The following is a 5,492-nucleotide window of genomic DNA, read 5'->3' on the forward strand; positions in this document are numbered from 1 at the left end:
GATATACATCCCACTTGATCATGGTTAAGTGTTAAATGGTAATCCTTTTAGTGGGATGTTAAATTTGGTTTTCTAGCATTTCATTGATGATTTTTGCATCTATATTCATTAGCAATATTGGTCTATAATTTTCTTCTTCTTCTTCTTTTTTTTTTTTTTTTTTTTTTTTTTTTTTGTTGGTAATGTCCTCATCTGGCTTTGGTATTACGGTAATAATAGCCTTCTAAAGTGAATTTGTAAGTGTTCTCTCCTCTTCCATTTTTTTAAGAGTTTGAGAAAAATTGGGATTAATTCTTTAAATGTTTAGCAGAGTTCACCAGCGAAGCCATCTGGTTCTGGGCTTTTTTTATCGGTAGGTATTTTATTATTGTTTAAGTCCCCTTCCGATGTATAGGTCTATTCAGATTTTCTATTTCTTCATGATTCAATGTTGGTAGGTTCTATGTTTCTAGAAATTTATCAGTTTATCCTAGGTTATCCAATTTGTTGGTGATAATTGTTCACAGTCTTTTATGGTCCTTTATAGTTTTGTGGTATCATTGTAATGTCTCCTATTTAATTTCTGACTTATTTATTCAAGTCTTCTCTCTTTTTTTCTTAGTCCAGCTAAAGATTTGTCATCTTTGGAAAGCTTTTTAAAATTCCAGTGTTCAGACTCAGAATGAGATGGAATATGATGTGATGCAGAGAGGCAGTGAAAAAACAATGGGTGCTGGTGGGAAATAAGAGAAAATTTACCAGCTGCTATGAGTGGAAAATTGTGGGCAAAGAAAGAAATGTTACAGTCTGTTTAAGAAACTTTACTATGATATGGACTATGAAGGCTCTAGTAATGGTTTACATGTTGGAAGTTCTGTTTAAAGTGATTATAGATTACTCCCATTTACCTCTCTTTTTCATAAAATACCACAGTATTCCAAAAAAGTGATAAAGAACATATACCTTTGAGGATAAAAATAAAGATAATACAAAACAGGAGACAAAGATATCAGTTTCAGAATTTCAAAGTTGTAGAAATATGGTAGCTATCTTAGCAAATTATAAAGAACAGAATGCTAACTGCATGAGAGAGAAATGTTAATAAACTTGGAACCAACCCAAATGCCCATCAATGATAGACTGAATAAAGAAAATATGCCACATATACACCATGGAATACTATGCAGCCATAAAAAAGGATGAGTTTATGTCTTTCGCAGGGACATAGATGAAGCTGGAAACCATCATTCTCAGCAAACAAACACAGGAACAGAAAACCAAACACCATGTGTTCTCACTCATAAGTGGGAGATGAACAATGAGAACACGTGGAAATAGGGAGGGGAACATCACACACCAGGGCCTGTTGGAGGGTGGCAGGCTAGGGAAGGGATAGAATTAGGAGAAATACCTAATGTAAATTACGGGTTGATGGGTGCAGCAAACCACCATGGCACGTGTATACCTATGTAACACACCCGCAGGTTCTGCACATGTGTCCTAGAACTTGAAGTATAATAAAAAAAAGCAAGATAGTTTGTGATATATAATTCCAAAAGTCTCGGAAACTAGAAGTTCCAGGGACCCTTGAAATATGGTATATGCAGAAAAGAAGAGAATGATTTTAGGTCTTCATGGGGAGTCTTGAATTTTTTTGCCTATCTCCTTTTCAGAAAAGAATGTTTCCAGCTCAAGTTTTAACTGACAACATAGCTTAATTGACTACATACAAAGACTTGGGGCTTTGTCACATGTTGCTAAGTGATCTTTAAATCAAAAGCCTAGGTCATCAGGGATTAGGAACTGCTCCAACACTTGTTTATCTCCCTATATTCACTTTGTTGCTCCAATTTGGCCTCTGAGTGTTTCTGCTACATTCAAGTCAGCTCAGTCATTAATTTTTAAAAGTGGGTGTGAGTAAGTTTGGGGGGAAGAGGGTTCTAGCTTATTTTTACTGAGGTATTTAATAGGACACTTTTCTAATTAATAGATGACCATGTTTCTGAGAGTTTAACTCTTTTCTATATGCCTTTTGAATCTCCTAAATATTTCATAAAAAGTTTTAAGGACGAGTTCCTAGAACACCTTTCCCAGCCTATCAGCCAGATAACCAATCATACCTCCTCCACCCTACAGACGACTGGAAATTTACTCAACTGAAAAGGTTGAACAAGTGACATGAGATACAGGTGAGGATGGGGATGATCCAAAAGGGGATGAATGTGACTGAATGGTGAAATCCTAAGTGCCTCTGCCATACATGCTCACAGAATGCTGGCAGCCAGGCTCAGAACTCCAGGCCTAAGTCGGAGAAACCCTCTGCAAAATGGCCAGCCTAAGAACGAAAACCTATAGATGCTGATATTTGAGAATCCGCTACCAAAGAGCAATAATAATCCTATAGTAAAGCCAACTACTCATCAGCACCCCCACATATGCACTGCTTCTACAGCTTTGTAGAACATCTACCTCAAACACGAAAAAAAAAAAAAAAAAAAAAAAACCTAAGAATTATAAGACATTTAAGAAACTCCTCTACATGGAAGATAGACATTAAAATAAATAGGAAAAAACATGCCTGAGAGACAAAACATAAAGCAGAAGAAAACGCACCCCAACACACTTATATTAAATATGCAAAAGAGAAGATTTAGTCTTCATAGAACAAGAAAAGGAGGCTATAAAAATGAACAAGCAGATCGAATAAAGACTTAATAACTTCGGAGTGAATAGCAGATTCTAAGATCTTTCAGAGAGGGTGAAATAGTTACATAAAAGAATAAGTAATGAGAATCTCACCAAATTTCATAATCACAATGTAAGAAGCTGGGCTGCAGCATGACACTCCAGAAGAAAATGGAGCAATGGTTTCAAAGATTTTGGAGACAAGAGGCACACTAGATTTCTATATAGAGCCAAACTATTAATTGAGGGTAGAGGTAGGAAATGAAATATTTTTGCATGTGCAAGTTCTTAAATAATTTACCTCCCAAGAATTCCTTCTCAAGAAAGTAATGCAAGATATGAGACCCCAAAATGAAGGTATAATCCAAGAAGAAAAAAAGACAGGGGATCCAGAAAACAAGAACTCTACCAAGCAGGGAGTAAACAGAGTTTTCAGGCCAGTGAAAAATAAGGATGAATACTATGCAGCGGCCTAGATTCAAATGGGGACAGAGACCTCCAGGAGGAAAAAGATAACCCTGAACTAGTTGGGTAATTTTATGGAGAGAAGATACACACTTCCAGTAGAAAGTCTGGCATGAATTATTGATAGGTATGTTAAAAACTCAGAAAAATAAAAGAGGCCGTTATTAATGTTAGTCAAAACAAAGTTTAATCATCACAGACACTACAAGACGTGGCTCTGAATAATAAGGTAAAGAGTGAATAATGATTTAACAAAAACGACGATATGTGTGTAGTGAGAAGTAGCCTCTAAGTCAGCAAAAATCCTCATTTTTTATAGTATTTTCCAATAGATACTAAAATGGAAATATTAGTAGATATCAGTAGATATCAAAAGAAACATGTTATTTAGAAATCAGGAGATAAATTTCAAAAGACATGCTCCCAAAAAATCTCATAGCAATTGCCTCTGAAGAACCACCTTCTGGGAATTGAGGAAAGCGTGGAAGATAAGAGATTACTGGTTTCATTATGTCTCATAGAACTATTTGTCTCTCAGATATGTATGTGCACTGATTTAAAAAGAAAAATCTAATTTTTAAAATAAAAAAATACATAGTATTCTTTAATGCTTTCAGAATCACACATGTATCTCATTTGAATGTGATTTCACTTTTTGGCTCCTTGGAGCCCAGCTTTGTCTAGTTTGTGGGCCTACTCAGTGTTCCAGATGCTGGGCTAGATGCTTACTGACGTTTATATATTGGAGCCTCACAACAATCATATGAGGATGTTCATCGCACTTCCCTTTTCAGATAAGAAAATAAAGAATCTAAAATAGAGAATAAAAAATAATGTTCCAGCATTTCTTGGAGTGAAGGGTGGTTCTGTGACACAGTTCTGGCCAAGGAGCTGTAAGTAAAAATCTGCAGGTGGCTCATCTTTCTGCCAGGAATGTAGGCGTGCTACAGCCTTCTTAAATTAAGGAGCATACAAGCCACACACAGACAATGAAGGCTAGAAAAAGCCTGGATCACCAATCTTCTCCATAAGCTGCCAAGTCAGCCAGGACTATCTACTTCCACACTTCTTGTTAAGTGAGGAAAATAAAAGTGTTTAAAAATATTTAAGCCACTCAAGTAAGATTTACTATTGCACATACCTAAACACAACTCGAGCAAGATGGCCGAATAGGAACAGCTTCAGTCTCCATCTCCCAGCGTGAGCGACACAGAAGACCGGCGATTTCTGCATTTTCAACTGAGGTACTGGGGTCATCTCACTCGGGAGTGCCGGACAATCGGTGCTGGTCAGCTGCTGCAGCCCGACCAGCGAGAGCTGAAGCAGGGCGAGGCATCGCCTCACCTGGGAAGCGCGAGGGGGAAGGGAGTCCCTTTTCCTAGCCAGGGGAACTGAGACACACAACACCTGGAAAATCGGGTAACTCCCACCCCAATACTGCGCTGTAACACCGGCACACCGGAGATTATATCCCACACCTGGCCGGGAGGGTCCCACGCCCACGGAGCCTCCCTCCTTGCTAACACAGCAGTCTGCGGCAATCTAACCGCAAGGCAGCAGTGAGGCTGGGGGAGGGGCGCCCGCCATCGCTGAGGCTTAAGTAGGTAACTAAAGCCGCTGGGAAGCTGGAACTGGGTGGAGCTCACAGCAGCTCAAGGAAACCTGCCTGTCTCTGTAGACTGCGCCTCTGGGGACAGGGCTCAGCTAAAGGAGTAGAAGCCTGTGAAACGCGAACGACTCTGTCTGACAGCTTTGAAGAGAGCAGTGGATCTCCCAACATGGAGGTTGAGATCTGAGAAGGGGCAGTCTGCCTGCTCAAGTGGGTCACTGACCCCTGAGTAGCCTAACTGGGAGACATCCCCAACTAGGGGCAGTCTGACACCCCACACCTCACAGGGTGGAGTACACCCCTGAGAGGAAGCTTCCAAAGCAAGAATCAGACAGGTGCACTTGCTGTTCAGCAATATTCTATCTTCTGCAACCTCTGCTGCTGATACCCAGGCAAACAGGGTCTGGAGTGGACCTCAAGCAATCTCCAACAGACCTATAGCTGAGGGTCCTGACTGTCAGAAGGAAAACTATCAAACAGGAAGGACACCTATATCAAAACCCCATCAGTACGTCACCATCATCAAAGACCAGTGACAGATAAAACCACAAAGATGGGGAAAAAGCAGGGCAGAAAAGCTGGAAATTCAAAAAATAAGAGCGCATCTCCTCCTGCAAAGGAGCACAGCCCATCGCCAGCAACGGATCAAAGCTGGTCAGAGAATGATTTTGATGAGATGAGAGAAGAAGGCTTCAGTCCATCAAACCTCTCAGAGCTAAAGGAGGAATTACGTACCCAGCGCAAAGAAACTAAA

The sequence above is a fragment of the Piliocolobus tephrosceles genome, chromosome 9 (assembly GCF_002776525.5).
Source record: "Piliocolobus tephrosceles isolate RC106 chromosome 9, ASM277652v3, whole genome shotgun sequence".
In the NCBI taxonomy this organism is placed as follows: Eukaryota; Metazoa; Chordata; class Mammalia; order Primates; family Cercopithecidae; genus Piliocolobus; species Piliocolobus tephrosceles.